This window comes from Mandrillus leucophaeus, unplaced genomic scaffold, assembly GCF_000951045.1.
Source record: "Mandrillus leucophaeus isolate KB7577 unplaced genomic scaffold, Mleu.le_1.0 Scaffold485, whole genome shotgun sequence".
NCBI lineage: Eukaryota > Metazoa > Chordata > Mammalia > Primates > Cercopithecidae > Mandrillus > Mandrillus leucophaeus.
The window spans coordinates 2,515,832-2,536,407 of NW_012105198.1; the positions used below are offsets into that span (position 1 = coordinate 2,515,832).

Genomic DNA, 20,576 nt, shown 5'->3' on the forward strand with positions numbered 1-20,576 from the left:
GCTGAACCCAATCAGGTGCCAAAAGACAAGGGAGCCCACTGATAAGGTTCAGACAGGTCAGCCTCCCAGGACATAGAGCAGAGTGGAAGGAGGGAACATAGCGTAGGTTAGAGGGACAAAGAGAAAACATCCACCACACCTAGTTCTCCAATTCTGAGAATTTAAGAAATGATAAAAATGGTAGGGAGCCGAGGCCCGGAAGTCCGACACTGGTCGGTGGGTGCATGCCCAGCACACACTCCCCGGAGCTGAACCAGGGTGAGTAGAGAGCTGTCAAATACTATAGCCATATGAAGTTGAACATGGCAGAAGAAGAGGACTAATGTCTGATTCCTTCATTAATATCCAAGAGGATATCAGACCAGGCTTGCAAATGCTAAGGCAAATCTGAGAAGCCCGTTGAAAAGAAGAAAAGCAACAGGAAGCTAATTTGAAACTCAGGCAGAAGAGTTTAAAAGAAGAACAAGAAAGACGTGACAATGGGTTGAAGAATGCACTAGGCTGTGAAAACAAAGGGTTTGCCTTGCTCCAAAAGATGGGCTATAAAAGTGGTCAGGCACTTGGTGAGAGTGGGGGTGGTATTGTTGAACCGATTCCTCTCAGTATCAAAACAGGGAAAAGTGGCATTTGGTCATGAGGCATCATTAAAACGGAAAGCAGAGGAAAAATTAGAAAGCTACAGAAAAAAGATTCACATGAATAACCAAGCTGAAGAAAAAGCTGCAGAACAGTTTCGAATGCAACTTAAAAATAAGCAAGATGAAATGAAGCTAGAAGGAGATCTCAGAAGAAGCCAGTGAGTCTGTCAACAATTGGACACCCAGAAAAATATTCAGGTTCCCAGGGAAACACAGTTGGTTGAGGCTTGAAGAAGAGACTGAAGAAGATGAAGGAGAAAAAGAATGGGATGAAGATGAATATAAGAGTGAAGATTTGAGGGTACTGGAAAAATTACAAATATTGACTAGTTATTTAAGAGAAGAACTTCTGTATTGTATTTGGTTTGAAACAGTCTACAAAGATAAGGAAGACCCCTCTCCAGATTGTCCAGGACTAACTTCTGCAGGTCATGACTAAGATTATTCCCAATAAACTGGAAAATTGAAAAATGTTATTATTTCTTAGGGACAGACAATTCAGTAGTTAGAAATCCCAAATTTTTTATGCCAGTAAAGAAAGAGGGATTTTATATAATGTTTTGTTCTTTTTATTCTTTAGAATATGAGAGTTCACTGACTTGAAAAAAATAATGTAATACCATTTCAGAACACAAGTATCATAGAGATGGACAGTTACAGTTTATTGCTGTATTGTGATAGGTGAGGGGTTTAAGGACACCAACAGGTAACTCTCTTATTCCCCTCTTCACTTTGGAACAAGTTGAGAAATAGGAAATGGGAGTCAGAGGAAGAGAAAAATATCCACTTTATCAGTGAATAAGCTGAAATAGAGAAGGCTGAATTTTTCTCCAATCAGACACTAATATTTCTCCCTGATTGGAAAGAACTGTGAGCCTCTGCCTTGTTGGGGCAGAGCCCATCTTTGCATCCTGAGTGCAGTTAACTTTCAAGGTCCACCAAGGGCTGGACCACACATGCTCAGTTCCTTCTTGTATCACCCATAGGATGAGACAGTTCTCTGTTGGGAAGGAATTAATGAGGGTTCAGGGAGCTTTTTCCTACACTTCTCACTTTGAAGGAGCAAGGAGAATTTCCCTTCCCTCCATCCAAGCATGAAGAGGAGGGGAAACGTATTCCCCTCAATAAGACTGATGTCAGAGGCAATGTTCCACCAGTACTACTAAATTCTAATCCATTTTACAGACAAAATAACCGTGATAATTTCTGGTAAAATCATGAGTTTTCATGACAATGTCTATATCCATTAAATGTGATCTGTTGGAAGTTTTGGCTATAGAAACTTAAGAATTGTGAGGAAATTCAAATATCATGTGATCCAAGTACTTACTGAAACCCCTTGATAGCATTCCCAGCGAGTGATAATTCAACCTTTGCTTTTATTCTTCCAGCCACAGAGCTCACTGCTTTAAAACCATTCTAGGCAGGGCGCACTGGCTCACACCTACAATCCCAGCACTTTTGGAGGCAGAGGTGGGCGGATCACGAGGTCAAGAGATCAAGACCATCCAGGCCAACATGATGAAACCCCATCTCTACTAAAAATACAAAAATTAGCTGGGCATGGTGGCTCACACCTGTAGTCCCAGCTACTCGGGAGGCTGAGGCAGGAGAATCGCTTGAACCGGGTAGGCGGAGGTTGCAGTGAGCCAAAATCGTGCCACTGCACTCCTGCCTAGCGACAGAGCAAGACTCCATCTCAGAAAAAACAAAAACAAAAACAAAACAACAAAAAAAACCCATTCTTACTTGGTAGCTCTAAATTATTTTCATTGTCTTCTCTTAAACTGGAATCTGCTTGCCTGTAATTTTACTGAATACAGCTAAGGACATACCGTGTGGCATACTATGAGAGTTCCGTCCAGGGTGAGGCATCAAAATCATGAATCTTTTTAAAAGTTCATATGCTCAGGTATCTCTCCTCATGATTGATGTTGACTTATCTAGTCTAAGGCGGTTCCTGGATATCTATATCTTTATTTATTTTGAAGTCCCAAGAATGAATGACAAGCACCTGAGGATAAGAACTAGCGCTGAGATTAAATATGGTGCGCCACTGTTCTTTGGGTAGAGTTGTGATCACCTGTGTGATTTTATAGCTCACCTTTTAGTTGCATTGAGCAAGAGATCAATCTCTTCTTTTATTAGAAACAGCATCCATAAGAAAATCACAAAAACTAACCTATACTTGCTAGGGTAAGATAATCAGTAGTATAACTTGTATTAATCTCTGACCTGATATGACCTAATTCACTTTTCAAGTTTAACTTGGGGACCTTTACAAAATAGTAATAAAAGGATCCCACCCCAAGAGATTCTGATGCCACTGGTCACTGTGACTTGGATATCACTGCCCTTGATTCTAAAATGCAGCCTAGCTTGAGCCACTGATCTAGTTAACTCTGGGGCCTCAGTTCTTCATCCAGAAAACTAATCATTATTTTTATGAATGTAAATATATATATATATATAATATTTAAGTATATATGGTTGGATGCTATTGTTTAATTTTTTTGTTTAAAAAAAAATTATAAAATTGGCCAAGCACAGTGGTTCACTCCTATAATCCTGGCACTTGAGGAGGCCAAGGCAGGCAGATCACTTGAAGCCAGCAGTTTGAGACCAGCATGTCCAACATGGTGAAACCCCCTCTCTACTAAAAATACAAAAATTAGCTGGGCGTGGTGGCACGCACCTGTAATCCATCTATTCAGAAGGCTGAGGCATGAGAATTGCTTGAACCTGGGAGGCAGAGGTTGCCATGAGCTGAGATCATGCTGCTGCACTCTAGCCTGGGTGACAGAGCAAGACCCTGTCTCAAAATATATGTATATATTAAAAATTATATTAGTATCTATTAATAAAACAGAGGAGTACATTTTACCCTTGCCATTACAGTCAATATTTTGGTGTCATTTCAGCCAACATACCAACATTCAGTCAAGTCCCAAAGTCAAATGGATAATTTCAGGTGGAATCAAGTTAGACAGGAAATGGCCTTTCTCCTCTTACTGACTATGGGGACAACCTACACCTGCTCAGTGGCCTAAAATATTTTAAATATGTTCATGACAATTATGCTAAGAATGCCAGAATAACACTGATGGAACCCATGACTTCATCAGGATTGTGATCTACATTTACAGTCCTAGGACTAGAACTGGACCAGCTTAGAGAGTGGGAGATACCCCTCCGTTCTTGTCCATCAGAGGACAAAAATATAGGCTTTCGGTCAGGCGCGGTGGCTCACTCCTGTAATCCTAGCACTTTGGGAGGCCGAGGCGGGCAGATCACGAGGTCAAGAGAACAAGACTATCCTAGTCAACATGGTGAAACCCCGTCTCTCTACTTAAAATACAAAAATTATCTGGGCGTGGTGTTGTGCGCCTGTAGTCCTAGCTACTCAGGAGGCTGAGGCAGGAGAATCGCTTGAACCAGGGAGGCAGAGGCTGCAGTGAATCAAGATCATGCCACAACACTCCAGCCTGGTGAGAGAGCCACACTCTGTCTCAAAAAAAAAAAAAAAAAAAAAAAAAAACAGGTTTTCAGCTGGGTGTGGCCATGCAGGCCTATTGTCCTAGCTACTCAGCGGGCTGAGGTGGGGAATCCCTTGAGCCTAGGAGTTTGAGACCAGCCTGGGCAACATAGTGAGAGACCCCCATTTTAAGGAAAAAAAAAAATCAGGTTTTCAATATGAGTAAAAACTTATTTTTCGGCCTTTTATGACTTTATAAGTAGGCAATAATGAACACTGAGGGAAGCAAAACATTGAAAAGAATTTTAAAATTTGTTTTAGAACATTCATATGAAATTTGAAACTGCAAAACAATGTAAAATTTAATGCAATGTCATTTACTTTTATGTATATTGTGCTATGTTTATTTTCAAAGTCCTATCTAGAAATTCTAAAATGTCTTTTCTTAATTAAAAATCAAAAATACTGTAGTTTCTGAAATTCAAAATAAATACCTTAACATACAAAAAAAATTAAATTAAAATGATAAATCCACCCTAGAAGTCCACAAGTCAGCTTTCATTTAAAAGGTTGTTTCTCTGCAGATCATTCAAGTTTGTAAAATTACATACCAAGAACCTCCCTAATGTTCATACCAGACCCATTGCCTGCCCTGGCCTCTTATTGCTGGGCTCATTAACTCAACAAATACTTATTTAGATCCCACCATGGTCAGAGAACTGTACTGGTGCAAAGCGGCTGAAGAAAGGGCAGTTCACAGGGAATGTCAGACCTGAGCTTCATGTCTCCATCAGGAAACAACTAATGCATGTGGATAAAATAGGGCTCTCCTCAGCCATCACCAGTGTGAGGACAGTGTCACAATAATATCCTCAATGTCAGTGGTTCATGTCCACACCGCCCCTACAGGATTCCATCATTGTCTCTGCAGCTGTATCTAGGATTATCAGCAAGAGTCTTAAATACCTTTGCTGGGGTATCCCTTCCTCTATTCTCTTATTTCCAAGGGGAGGCTAATTCCCTATTCCCTGGAAAGGAACAGCAGTAGAGTGACCCCCTTCAGCTCTTCCCTGCTCCTCCCCTTGGAAGGAGGAGTAATGAATATGATTGGTGAGATGGGCCCAGCTGACATTCCTTGGGCCACCTTTGTCCTGGGCAGGGCCACTGCACTAAGTAAGGACAGCAGGAGCCACCTACTCTTGCCAAGCATGGTGGTTGCTTGTGCCACTTTCTCCTTCCAGTAATCAGATGAAGTAGGGCCTGCTGCAGACCAGCCTAGCCAAGCTTCCAATTTCCCAGTTCCAGTTCGTTAGCCTGCAACTAAATATGCAAAGCAAAGTCACGTGAATCCCAAGGTCTATGTGAGACAGAGAAGCTCTGTTGCCAACTCACCTAAGCCCATAGGGCTGCTCAACATTATCAGATTTGGAACAAGGAGGTAATATTGGTCACAGCCAACCTTTAGAGGTAGCTGGGAGCTAAGTGGCTCCTTCCCCATAGCTCACTGCTATGTAGCATGTTAGAACAAAAACAAGTCTTAGACCAAATTTTCTGTTTGTGTAATCATTTCTTAGAGCATGTGGGCTCAAAATAATCATGCAACCTGTTCTGTAAACTCAGAGACATCTTGTTTTCTATACTTGGGCTCTCCAATAAGAAAATTTCAAGAGAATTTCATTCATTTGTAATCAACTCCCTTTTAGTTGGATTAAACAACAGGTGCCTCTGAGAACTGGAGGACACAGAGCTAAGTGACCTTCTAACCTTCAGTTTGTGCTGTCATATTTTCCTGGCCGGGGTCTTAAACCTCCTTGACTCAAAGGTGGTGATGCCTGCAGAGTCTTTCTGGCAAGCAAATATTTTTAACCAATCACTCATCTGGTGAAAATTATTATTTCCACACATCCCTTATGCAAATAAAAACCCCTCACTGGAGATTTCAGATCGAGATATTTGAAGCCACCTCTGGAAGGTGGAGTCCTATTTAGGCTCTTTCAAATCCCAGCTAATTACCCAGACAGTGGGAATTTCAGATGAGAATTATGATGGATTAGAGCTGGCTGAACATTTTTTTATGCTCCTCTATTTGGAAATCTAATTCCCCTCCCTCTGAAACTAGGCCAATAGGATATAGATAGATAGAAATAGAAATAGAGATAGAGAAACAGAGAGAGAGAAAGGCAGGGAGGGATTTTAAGGAATTGGCTCATGAAACTGGGGAGGCTGACAAGTCACTTCTATGGGGCAGACCGGCAGACTGGAGACTCAGGGGAGAAACGCTGTCATTCATGTTCAAAGGCAGTCAATGGGCAGAATTCCCTCTTCCTCAAGGGAGAACAGTCCTTTTTCTCTTTTAAGGCCTTCAACTAATTGGATGAGGCCCACCCTCACTAGAGAGGGCCATCTGCTTTACTCTGAAAGTCTGATGTAAATGTTAATCTCATCTTTAAAAGATACCTTCACAGAAACATCTAGAATAATGCTTGAACAACTATCTGGGTACTGCAGCCTAGCCAGTTTGATACATAAAGTCCACCATCACAGTTGGCATTGGTGGCAGAAGATGTGATGTCACGTGACTTCCAGGGCTAAGTGATAAGAAGCCTTGAAGCCTTGGCATGGGTCTCCTGGAATGCTCTCTTGGAAGTCTGGCTCCCTGAGATCACCATAATGTGAGGAAGCCCAAGCTAGCCCCGTAGGGAGACCACATGGAGAAAGAGATGCCCAGCTAGTCTCATTGTTCCAGCCATCCCAGCCCAAGCACTGGACACATGAGGAAAGAAATCATCTTGGATATCCAGGCAGATGAGCCTTCAGATGCCTCCAGCCCCTGCTGCCATCAGGCTGCAAGCACATGAAAGACTCTGAGAACTGCCCAGCTGAGACCATTCAACCACAGAACCATGAGAGAGATTCACATATTGCTTTCTAACCTACCAAATGTTAGGGTGGATTTCTATGTAGTAATCGGTAAACAGACTACGAATGCTTGAAATGTTAACCTACACTCCCAGAGTACATATTAAACTTAACTTCACACATATGCACATCATCTACACCAAAGTATTTTAAGAAAATTACAGCCAGTATAACTGTCCTGCCACATGCTCCATTTAATCTGAGCCCATTTGCCTCCTGTGTCTGTTTCCAACAAGTTAAGGACATGGAAGGGTGTGGGGGGAGGTTAAATAGGACCCAAAACCATCAACAGGGGCCCACACATCTTCTCCAACAGCACTAAAGTGTCTGCCAGGCCCTGCCAATAACATAACAGGTGTGCTCATAGTGTGTAGAATAAAACACAGGTGGGTTGTCTGTGGTGTAATGAGGGAAGAATGTCTCTTTATCTCTTTTATGTCCAGCTCTGTCAGAGAGATACCCCAGAGTTTGTAGAGAAAAACTCTTCCTTCCCTACCTGTTGCCCTGTGCTCTAAGGCTACAGAGAAGCCAATAGGAGCTGGGAGAAATCAGGTGTCAGACACCATGCCATTATCTGACAACTGAGCTTTCTCTGACAAGGCCAGGCTCTCCGTACCTAGTTCTCCCATTTCATCAGGATGAATTGTCCCCCAGGAGGGGCCTCAGCCCTCATACAAATTGGCTTTCCAGGGCACCGACTCCATCAGCACAGACATGGCCAGACTTTCTGAATTCCTCTTAGACTCAATCTAGAAGCTCTGCTTCCCACAAATGAAATGGTGGCAAATACTGACAATCTAACAGATTAATCAGTGTAACAGAATGACCCTGGAGTCAGAATTTAAATTTATTTTTTAGCAAGAAGCTGACAGCTGCTTCTTTGTGGAGCAAGGTTAGCAACTCAAATGGCTCCAAGCAGGGGAGATAGTCAAAATATTTAACAACTGGAACCAACTGGGCCCAGTGGGCTCAGAGCAGGCCCTGTCAGCCATCGATATCAGCCCTGCTCACACAAACCAGGCAGGTGAGTGGGAGGAATGGACAGGTGGGGGCTGTGGAAGAGGACAGCTCATGAAAGAGGGAGCTGCTATCCAGCTCCAGGCAATGGAGGACATGGGAATGGAAGCCTAATGTTATCAAAAAAAAAAAAATAGAATTTTTTTTCCCAGAAAGCCTGCCATGAAATTTGTGAAATTTCCTGATTTAAATGTTAGCAACTAGTTTGAATATTTACAAAAATATCTTTGCAAGCTGCTATGGTCTGAATGTTTGTGTCATTCTCCCGAAATTCATATGCTGAAATTCTCACCCCCAGAGTGATGATATTAAGAGGTGTGGCCTTTGGAGAGGTGGATTAGGTCATGAGGGTGGAACCCTCACGCATGGGATTAGTGCCTTATCAAGGAGGCTGAGGGCAGAGCGGGGGCGGGGGGGGGGTGGCTACTTCACTCCTTTCACTGTATGAGGAACCAGAAAGCAGCCATCTGCAGCCTGGAAAAGGGTCCTCCCCAGAATCTGACCATCCTGATCTTGGACTTCTCAGCCTCTAGAACTGTAAAAACATAAATAACTTTTGTTTAGAAGCCACCCTGTTTATGTATTTTGTTATGGCCAGAATGGAACAAGATACAGGCCAAACCACATATATGATCTTCATGCTATCACTGTTACTGCTTTTCCAAAGCAGACCCAGAAAATTGTCATTATTCTATGTCAGGTCACGTAAGTAGCCTGCGCATTATGCAGACATGGTTAATAGGTATTTGCACTTTGAGGGGATGAGCCTACTGGTCCTCTGAGTTAGCAGAGCTGTCCTCCACCTTGCTACATAGACCTCTAGAATGAGAAAAGTCAAATTAATATCAAGCTCTAGGAAACTCCTGGGTAAAAATATTGGTGATCCCAAATTCTAGTCTCCGAAAATTAAAGTTGGAGCAACTCATCAGGATGAATTTGGATGGACTAGGTGAGTTCTGCCACCAAAGTTGCCTGAATAAAGCTTCAAAACCATGGTAGGCATCTGGGTGAGCATTCCATGCTCTACCAAGAGCTGGCCCTTTCATAGTGTTCGTAATTTGGGGAGAAGTCACTGGTCATGTGGTGGGAGCTCCAGCAATAGGAGCATGGCAAACTGGGTGGGGCCTGGGCAAGCAAGAGCACCACTGCACTGTGGCTAAGTAGCATCTATTGAAATATACAGCCTTCACCTTCAACTACAACATCATTGGCCACCAGAAGCAATAGCTGTGTAGGCACAGTCGATTCTCCCCTCTCTCCCAGCCTGGTGCTTAGAGATGGTCTCTCAGACTGACTAACCCCAGAATTCAGGGCTGTCTTTATAGGCATGTGACATGTGCAACCACAGAGGGCCCACAGGCTTGGTTTAATGCTCATCTTGAAAGTCTTAATTTTAATTTTATTTATTTATTTATTTATTTATTTATTTATTTATTTATTTGAGATGGAGTCTCACTCTATCGCCCAGGCTGGAGTGCAGTGGCGCAATCTCAGCTCACAGCAACCTCTGCCTCCCAGGTTCAAGCAATTCTCTTGCCTCGGCCTCCTAAGTAGCTAGGATTACAGGCACCTGCTACCACACCTGGCTAATTTTTGTATTTTTAGTGGAGACAGGGTTTCACCATGTTGGACCAGGCTGGTCTCAAACTCTTGACCTCAGGTGATCTGCCCGCCTCGGCCTCCCAAAGTGCTGAGATTACAAGTGTAAGCCATAGCACCCAGCAAAAGTCTTAATTTTTCAACAAGGGTCTTGCATTTTCACTTGGCACTAAGCCCCACAAATTATGTAGCCAGTTCTGCCCCTGAGGTTCTTGAACAATTGCAGAGTGATAGCATCAAAAAGAAGGCCTTAAGAAGTAAGTACAGTTGATTCTCCTTATTCATGATAGTTATGTTCTATAAAGTCATTGCAAACACTGAATTAGTGAATACTGAACCACTGCTCCTAGGGAAAATATAAGGTTAGGTTTATGCAAGCTTCTGTTCATAATATTTTCATCAACAAATCAATACATAACCTGTTTTCTATGTGGTTTCTGTTTCGATACATGTTATTTAATATAAAAAATTGATTAATTGACATTGAACTCACAGTCAAGAGCACTAAAATTCATGCTGGAATGAAGTTTATCTAACACACATATTTTCTGTGTAAGACACATTGTAGCCTTCCTGCATGCAGGCTCAAAATAGTCATGCAACCTGACACCCCTTGGGCCACTGTTGTCCTGGGCAGGGCCACTGCACTAAGCAAGGCAGGAGCCACCTACTCTTGCCAAGTGTGGTAGTTGCTTGTGCCACTTGCTCCTCCCAGTAACCAGATGAAGTCAGAAACACTGGACAGCATTTCAGCGCTATGCTTGGGGACCCATTGTAAACAGTGAAGTCACCAAGAAAAAAACGCAACAATGTGAAAAACAGCTCTAAATAGACCATGAGAGAGATGTTGTTGACAGCATGAGAGCTGAAATGAGAAGGGAGAGTGTCACATCGTTCCACCTCAGCTGGGAGCATGTATATCAGGTGACTCAAATGTCACCACTCTGTGTAATGTCCACAAATGCCTGTGAAAGCCCCTTGAGTATTGGTTTGGGGATTATGAATAAAATCTAGCAAGTAGATGACTTTACAAATACACAATCCACAAATAATGAGGATCAATCGCACGAACTTCCTTTTGGTATGTTACATGGGAGACCAGATATTTGGTGGGAAAAATAACATGACCATATAAAACCGCATGCTCTTAAGATAGATCAAAGCACTTACAATAATAATGATACCACATACTTATATAGCACTTAATATTAGATGATATTATGAACACATTACATAAAGTAACTCACAGGAACATCGTTAACAGCCCAAAGAGGTACTGGTACAAGGAATTTACTTTCAAATGCTTTTATATACACACTGTGAGGCTAAGCATGTGCTGGCTAGTCCAACCTTTAACTCTAAGGCCAATTGGTTGTTTTCATAAAAAAAAGAACACTCAAGAGTGGTGGCAGGGCGTGGTGGCTCACACCTGTAATCCTGGCACTTTGGGAGACCTGAGGCAGGCAGATCACAAGGTCAGGAGTTCCAGACCAGCCTGGCCAACACAGTGAAAGCCTGTCTCTACTAAAAATACAAAAATTAGCCAGACTTGGTGGCACATGACTGTAATCTCAGCTACTCAGGAGGCTGAGGCGGGAGAATTGCTTGAACCTGGGAGGCAGAGCTTGCAGTGAGAGCCATTGCACTCCAGCCTGGGTGACAGAGTGAGACACCGTCTCAAAAAACAAAAATAGTGGTTTAATGTCATATCAGAAGGACCATTGCCCCAGAGGCGTCTGCGACAAAGTTTCTGTTATCTATAATGCCATCAACACTCAAGGTTGGGCTAATTAGCATAGTGAATGTCAGAACAGGTTCTTACTGGTGAAATGGTTGGCAAAACCCCATCTCTACTAAAAATACAAAATTAGCCAGGCATAGAGGCACATGCCTGTAATCACAGTTACTCAGGAGGCTGAGGCAGGAGAATCTCTTAAACCTGGAAGGCAGAGGTTACAGTGAGCCAAGGTCATGCCATTGCACTCCAGTCTGGGCAACAAGAGCAAAACTCTGTCTCAAAAAATAAAAATAAAAAAATAAAAAATAAATGGCATAACGAATGTTCAAGAAGTACTCTTGGCAGGCAACATTAAAGTAAAACATTTGGGGGATATCCTCCTCTCTTCATCAAGGTGTAAGAATCTAGCAAGACCTGTGATGTGCACCCTCTGGAATGGCAGCCAAATCTCAATCCCTAAATGGTCCTGTGTCTGTCCATTGTGGTAGGAGGATTTCTGGCTGCCTGATGCTAACTGCAGGAGAGTCTCAAGTCAGTCTTGCATGAAAGGTGCTAGCCAAAACAGCTAAAAATCACAGAGCGCTGAGAGCGTCTCACACTTGCAGAAAAAAGGGTACGCACCGTTATCTGTCTGTTCGTGACTATTTGGCTAACGAATCTCTGTGTGAGTGATGGGATTTTATCTGAGGCCACTTTGTCATACAGTATACCCTGGTAGAGACAGTATAGGTAAGTAGCTAACCCTCACTCTCCTCCAACTTCTTCAGTGGGTTTTGTTATCCACTGATGGGGACAATGGTCCCCAAGTCACACAGCTACTAAGTGGTAGAACCAGGATGTCCACCCAGGCCATGTGGCTGCGGCTTCTATATTCTTAACCATATGCCATACTGCCTCTCCACCTAAAAGTAACATGCGACCTAAATCCATTGCAGCTTAGATTAATTTGGCAAATGTACAGAGCCCTAAAAATACACATATTTGCCGGAAAGAGGAAAAAAAGAGTCTGAAATTTAAAAAAAGATGAAGACAATGAACAAGTCTAAACTATCAGGAACTTTAAAATGACACAAAGTTCATATTCACATATCTCCCTAATTCTAACACCATGGTTTAAGGTGGTATGTAAATTTTCTGTCACAGCATCTAAACATGCACATCAGTTAGAAAACATGATTGTAAAATCATTGAAATATGAAGAAATGATCCTCTTGGAGTTGATGAATTAGGGTATTTTTGTCACTGTCCTTTCAGCCATGGTAGCAAACCCACACCTCCCTGAGCAAGCATAGGCCCTGTTGACTCGTGACTCTCCTTACAAAACCATGAGCTCTTTACCAGGCTGAAATGAAATTCATAGATAATATCTACCTATGTGTGTACTTTTTAAAAATTAATATAATAGCCTAACTCTAATATACGCAATAAACAAAAGGACAGGAATTGAAAATATTACTTTAATATGTAGATATGGGGGACAAGACACACTGAAAGACATAATGATGCAGACACGTACTTGCACCTGTATGTACAATCATAATAAATGTCATTGTTAAAAGGGCAGACTGAGGTGGGTATGTAGAATTGACAATCTAAAAATACAAGTAGCTTCCAACAGCCAGGGAACTTCCTAAAATGCTAACTCTTGGTGGTTGCATTATTGGAAAGTTCAGCACATACTCAAACGGTAAAAAAAAAAAAAAAGTTTTTATTATATAAAAAAGAGTTAATGTCTAGATAATTACACAGGTTTTTCTCCCATACACACACCCAGCAGGGCATTTCAGAGCTATACAGGGTTTCTGGCAATCACTCTTGAGTAGAACTATCCCGCACGTTGCAGGGCATCAGCAATCCCTGGTCTCCACCCATCATATGCCATTAGAGCCCCGCAATCCTTGTGAGGACCCCACAAATTCCCAAAGCGCCTCCCAGAGGGCAGCACTGCCCCACTGAGGACCTCTGCTGTAAAGTTTTTTCTGAAACTTTGCACATCTCTCGTTCTACGGTCCCAGGAAGTAGTTGATGCTAGGGAGGAAACATCCTGCATCTATGGCCTCAGGAGAAAGGAAATTCCTTCGGCTCTCCACAATCTGGGCTCTGATGCAGCAGACTCAGGAGCAAGTTGGTCTGGAAGCAGACTGGGAATCAACAATGTTATTAAGTTCTGAACTCAGTTCCACTGGTGGTTGCTGCAACTGCGTGAGTATAGCAAAACTGCATTCAGCCCCACTGCAAGTCAAAGTAACAGCCAATATCCAAATCTCTCCAAATTCAAAGAGGTGCAGCTGAGTTCCTACCACTATCAAGAAATCAAAGGTGTCAAGGTTGACCATTTGGAGACAAGAAGACCAGTGCAGCTTAAACTGCTAAGCAGCAGAGTCCCGGTTTGAACCCAGGATGTCTCAAAGCCTCAGGCTCCTACTCCTTGCACCAAATCAAGGTCCTAACAGAATAAGGAGTGATCAGAGCCACAGACTCCTCACAGGAGGCTACTGCAAGAAGGCCAGTCATGAGTAACAAGGAGAGAGGCCAGGAACAGAACTTTATTCATGGGGAGCATTGGCCAAGTCTATGCTATATTATAAAAGGACTGTCACGATTCACACATGAGTCAAAGACTCTTTGCTTCAGGGAGAGATTGGTAACTACCAATAATGATAAAGAAACTGGAAAAACACCACCAACTTTGCAGGAAAGAAAAGCTTCATTTTCATCAGGATCCAGGAATAGGCTGGACAATTAAAATGAGACCGAAAGAAGGGCAGAAAGAAAGGAAGAGAATAAGCATCTGAGAGTCACTGAGCGGGGGCTGTCATCAAAGGGGCCTTGAAGAGAGAGAGAGGGCATGGATGCTCTGAATGCAGATAGAAAAAAAAAAACACAGACAAGAAAGAGAAGGTGGTAGAAAAGGCGAGAAAAGCAAAGTCAGAGAGGTGATTAAGAGGGTCCAACATCACTAAGTTGAGAAAAATGCAAGCTTCCAGGAAGAGGGTCAGCCGACAGCATCAGAATACGTGAGGGACCGAGAAGCTGTGAAATCATCATATTTCAGAATGTAAGGTCAGTAATTCTGAGGATAAAAGTAACAGCTGCAATGGAATGCAAGATGAGGCACACAGGCAAGTGTAGAGGGATAAAAAAGGACTTTGCTAAGAAGAAACAAATGCAGAACCTCCTGGAGATAGTGAGCTATAAAAGATGCAAGAAAAAGGTGTTTGCTAAAAGAAGGCAGTAGGGTAAAGAGGTTTCTTCCCACAATAAAGAAAACTAGCATCCATAGAAATGAAGAAGTGGCTAGATGCAGTGGCTCACACCTGTAATCCCAGCACTTTGGGAGGCCGAGGTGGGTAGATCACCTGAGGTCAGGAGTTCAAGACCAGCCTGGCCAATGTGGTAAAACCCCATCTCTACTAATAATACAAAAATTAGCTAGGTGTGGTGGCACATGCTTGTAATCCCAGCTACACCAGAGGCTGTGGCAGGAGTATCACTTGAACCCGGGAGGCAGAAGTTGCAGTAAGCCAAGATCGTGCCATTGCACTCTAGCCTGGGCAACAAGAATGAAACTCTGTCTCAAAAAAAAAAAAAGAAGGAAAAAAAGGAAAGGAGAGGAGAAGTCAGCAAAGGAGAGAAACTTCAGCTGTGGAACAGGAGGTGGCAGGGCTCTATATGAGTTCCTGTAGGGCAGGACAAGGGATTGGCTTTTGAAGGTTGGATAACCTCTCCCTCCAAACTTCCCACAGATAGGGTAGGTAATGAAAAGCCAAGTGTGTGGCTCTAGCTATTAACTTTCCTTTTCCAATGTGGGTGTCCTCATCTCAATTTGTGTGCAACCTCTGATCTCCAAGTAACCCATTTCCACTCTGACAAGCTGAGACAAACAGTCATGGGCCAAGAGAAATTTGAGCTGTGGCTCAGCAAGTGTTCTGTGGTGGGAAGGCTGTGGCTAGGGAGCTTTAGCAAAGGGGAAACTTAATTCTCCCTAACAAAACTAGAGGTTGGTAGTAGTCCTGGAATTGAAGAAGTCCTGGAATTGAACATGTTTAAAGGGATCCACTTTAACAAACCTAGAAGCTCAGCATCTCAGAAAGGACAATTTTTAGCACTGAAGGCCATGCTGAGACAATGCAGCTGACAGAATCGCTACCCAGAATCTGAAACCAGCTCAAGGCTGACAGCCCAACCTGACTAAGACTAGCCAGGGCTTTGTCCAAAACACCACGGATGAGGAAAATAGTCTTCTCTCCAGTAATAAGTTGGTGATGACAGAGTCCCAAATGTCACTACCAACTTGGGAAAAACCCCTCTAATAATAAGGTAAAGATGATTTTGTCAATCTGTGGAAATGATAAAATTTTAAATTACATTCTATTTCCTAGGACAATTTTTTTGGGTCTAACTTACAAGGTTGGTGAGACTTAGCTCTTTACTATTTTAAGCACCTTAGGCACACACAAAAAAAAATGTCTGGAACTTGTTATACATAATTCATTCTCTGGAGCTGAGAATAAGAAACTAAGAGATGAAGTTTGAAATAAAGGTTAATTGAGGGGGAGAAAAAAAAACGGGACTTATTGGAGTTAAAAAGGATAACAGCTGAGGCACTTCTCACCAAACTGAATAAAAAGAGCTGATATTTCCTTCTGGAGTATTTACAGAGAACCCAATATGTTCCTGTGGGGTGATTTTAAAGTATGGCCACAATTTTTTTTTGTTCGTTTTTTACATTCCCCCCTTCAGAAGGTAGACCCTCATCCTCTTCGTCTTGGATGTGTGCTGGACTCAGTGAATCACATGTAACAAATGGAACATGGCATGATGGCAGTGTGTCACTTCTAAAGCTAAGTCATAAAAGACATCACCACTTCCATCATATCTTTCTTGGATCACCTGCTCCAGGGGCAGCCAGCTGCCATGTTGTGAAGACACTCAAGCAGCCTGTGGAGAGGCCCATGTGGGGAAGAACAAAGGTCTCTCACCAACAACCAGCACCAACTTGCCAGCCAAGTGAGTCAGCAACCTCTTTTAGCAAACATCATTTCTTGCATCTTTGATAGCTCACTATCTCCAGGAGGCTCTGCATTTGTTTCTTCATAGCAAAGTCCTTTTTCATCCCTCTACACTTGCCTGTGTGCCTCATCTTACTTTCCATTGCAGCTGTTACTTTTATGCTCAGAATTACTGACCTCATGTTCTGAAATACGATGATTTCACAGCTTCTCAGTCCCTCACATATTCTGACACTGTTGGTTGCCCCTCCTCCTCCAGCCCCAGTCAAACCTTCAGATGACTACATCTCCACCCAACATCTTTAATGCAACCTCATGAGAGAGACTGAGGTAGAACTATCCCCTGACCAGCTGCTCCCAAATTCCAGAAACCACAAGGATAATAAATGCTTGTCATTTTTCTAAGCCACTACATTCTGGGCTAATTTGTTACACACTGACAGATAATACAGTTTGCCACTGTGCAAAGTTTTGGCAACACAGGCACAAAAAGCTGATAGTCCCAACCATCAAGAAGATCACTGTCTACTGTGGAGATAGTCTGGTAAAGCCAACAATAACAAAACCACATGGCTGGGCACGGTGGCTCACGCCTGTAATCTAGGCACTTTGGGAGGCCGAGGTGGCTGGATCACTTGAGCCCAGGAGTTCGACACCAGCCTGAGCAACATGGTGAAACTCATCTCTACCAAAAATACAAAAATGGCCTGGCACGGTGACTCACACCTGTAATCCCAGCACTTTGGGAGGCCGAGTCGGGCAGATCATGAGGTCAGGAGATCGAGACCATTCTGGCTTACACAGTGAAACCCTGTCTCTACCAAAAACACAAAAAAATTAGCCAGGCATGGTGGCAGGTGCCTGTAGTCCCAGCTACTCTGGAGGCTGAGGCAGGAGAATGGCGTGAACCCAGGAGGCGGAGCTTGCAGTGAGCCGAGATTGCACCATTGCACTCCAGGCTGGGCAACAGAGCAAGACTCCGTCTCAAATAAACAAACAAAAAAAGAACAAAAATTAGCACACACCTGTAATCCCAGCTACTTGAGAGGCTGAGGCAAGAGGATCACTTGAACCCAGGAGGCGGAGGTTGCAGCGGGCCAAGATCATGCCACTGGACTCCAACCTGGGCAACAGAGCAAGACCTTGTCTCAAAAAAAAAAAAAAAAAAAAGTGATAACTACTATAATAGACGTATATCCATCAGGATGAGCATGAGTATACTGTACTAACAAGCAACCTAAAAATCTCAGTGGCGGTCAGGCTCAGTGGCTCATGCCTGTAAACCCAGCACTTTGGGAGGCCAAGGGGGGTGGATCACTTGAGGTCAGTAGTTTGAGACCAGCCTGGCCAACATGGTAAAACCCCAGCTCTACTGAAAATACACAAACTAGCTGGGCGTAGTGGCGGGCACCTGTAATCCCAGCTATGCAGGAGGCTGAGGCAGGAGAGCCGCTTGAACCCAGGAGGCAGAGGTTGTAGTTAGCCAAGATGGCACCACTGCACTCCAGCCTGGGTGACAGAGTGAGACTCCGTCTCAAAAAAATAAATAAAAATAAAAATCTCAGTGGCTTAAAACAACATAACTCATCTCTTGTTCATGTTTATATCAATTGTGCATTGGCAGGGAGCTCCACTTACTCCAAGACCTGGTATCACAGAGCAGCCATCATCTGGCTTACCGTAGCAGAAATAAAGAAAAAATGGCAAATTGTGACTGCCTATTGAAGTTTCCATCTGGAAGTTACGCATGTCAATTCCACTCATATTTCATTGCCCAAAGCAAGTCATTTGATAGTGCTGAAGTTTAAGGAAAAGCAGGGAAATACGATGCTACCATGTTCCTAGAGAAGGGGAAGTTTGTGAACATCCCAGTGGTGACCAGATGTATGCTGGGTGCTACGAGAACACAGAAGACCAACTAACTCTCCCCAGAGGACAGGTGTCAGAGATGGCTTCCAAAGGAATAAATACAAGAAAAAAGGGTTTATTAACCAGTCAAGGATGGAAGAGCATTCCATATAGAGGAAACAGCACACAAAAAACTCATTTGCACAAGAAAATCTCACATTCTGGAGAGCAGCAGGGAGCAGAAGTACAGCATATTATGCTAGGCAGAAAACATAGTCAGGGACTGGGTGTGACGAGGTTCTACATGCCTTGCTAAAATTTGTGCTTTGGTGACTAATAATGCTTCCCAATGAGGACACCTGGAGTGGGGCAACTATGGAACCGTCTCATGTATTGCAGGATATTTAACACCATGGGCTCCAGACCACCCATAGCACCCACAGCCATTATGACATTCCCAATCCCCGTATCCATCCTAAGCACCCTCAGAGATGGGGAGAATACTGTGCCCTATTGAGAATCATTGGTAAGTAGGATAATCTGTTTTTCTAAGACACATGAAGCATAATCAAATCTTGACAAAACTCAAAAAATACAAGCAAGACATAAATCATCGCAATAAAAAATGATTGTCATAAAACAAATGCTGCAACAGTAACAGTTGGTTACTATGGTACAGAGACACTTGACTACAGATTATATGTAATTTATATCACACCCCTCTAACGCTGCCCCTCAAGAAAGGATGCTTTCACTCATTTCAAGAAGAACGCAAGTGATTGAGAGTAAAGATTTAGGAACGCCTTTGATTCTGCTGTATTGTATTTTTTCTAAGTAGACAGCATTAAATCTAGTACTTGAATAACATTTTCTAACACAGCTCAAAAGTTTGTGACATAACCACTGCTAACTGCTAATATGGAATTTAAATAGAGGTGTTATCAAATTTACATATTTAGAAGATTATTCTGGTAGCTTGGAGTCAAGCAAGACTGGTTCATACTTTTGTAGAAGTTCAAGCAACCAATACTGAGGACTGGGAAACAGTAAAAGGGATGGATTTAAGATATGTCTGGGTAGCAAAAAAATTCAACAAGATTTGCTGGCCACTAAGAGAGGTGAGAAAAGGAAGAGAGGAGACCCGGGGAAAGCCGCCAGCCATAATAAGTAAACAGAAGACACGAAGAGACAACAAAATCGAGCCATAAGGTAAAAAAAGGAAATTTCCAACAGTCAATTTAGTGAATAAAGGATAGCATTCCCCAGATCCTGGCCTACCAAACTCTAGACCTGCAAAACATCATACTGTAAAAGGATTCTGTGGTCAAGTAAGTTTGAGAAATATTTTATACTCTCCCATCTTAGAGATTCAGCATACATATTTAGTGTATTAATATTCTAAGCTGTTTTATAGGAAAGAAACAAGTTTAAATTTTATTTAACCCACTGCATCCCATAAGTTTGGTCTCAGAACCCTTTTTCCTCCAAAAGCCATTAAGATCCTACCGAACCAGTGTTCCAGGGAACACACTTTGGGAAACAGAATTTTAAAATGTATGTGGGAGAACACCTACAAGTCAATAACAAAAAGACAAACAACTGAATTTTAAAACGGACAAAGGACTTCAATAGACAGTTCTTCAAAGAAGACATGCCAATGGCCAAAAAGCACATGAAAAGACACTCAACATCACTAGTCGGTAGGGAGGGAAATACAAATCAAAACCGCCATGAGGTATCTCTTAACATGAGATAGGAAGGCTATTATCAAAAACAAAATCACACATGCTGGAGACAATGTGGACAAATTCAATCTTTGTGCATTGCTGGTGAGAATGTAAACTGGTGCAGCCACTGCAGGAAACAGTAGTTCCTCCAACAGTTTTTTGTTTGGTTTTTCTGTTTTTCTTTTTTTAAGACAAGGTCTCACTCTATCGCCTCAACTGGAGTACAGTGGCGCCATCTCAGCTCACTGCAACCTCAACCTCGCAGGCTCAAGCAATCCTCCCACCTCAGCCTCCTGAGTAACTGGGACTACAGGCACATGCCACCATGCCCAGCTAATTGAGTTTATATATTCATGGAATACAAATATGGTTTTGCTACACTGACATACTGCATTGTGGTAAAGTCAGGACATTCAGTGCATCCACTTCTGGAGCAATGCACATTGTACCTGAGCAACCTCCCATTATCTACTCGCATCCCACAGTTCCTCAGGGAGTGAAACACAGAATTGCCAGGTGATCCAGCAATTCCACCTCTGGCTATATACCTAAAAGAACTGGGGCAAGGCATGGTGGCTCATGCCTGTAATTCCAGCACTTTGG

At 42.8% G+C, this 20,576-nt stretch overlaps 1 pseudogene; it reads left to right on the forward strand.

The window, feature by feature from the left end:
• Nucleotides 1-230: 230 nt before the first annotated feature.
• On the forward strand, nt 231-1,077 carry LOC105550451 (annotated as a pseudogene).
• The last annotated feature ends 19,499 nt before the right edge of the window (nt 1,078-20,576 follow it).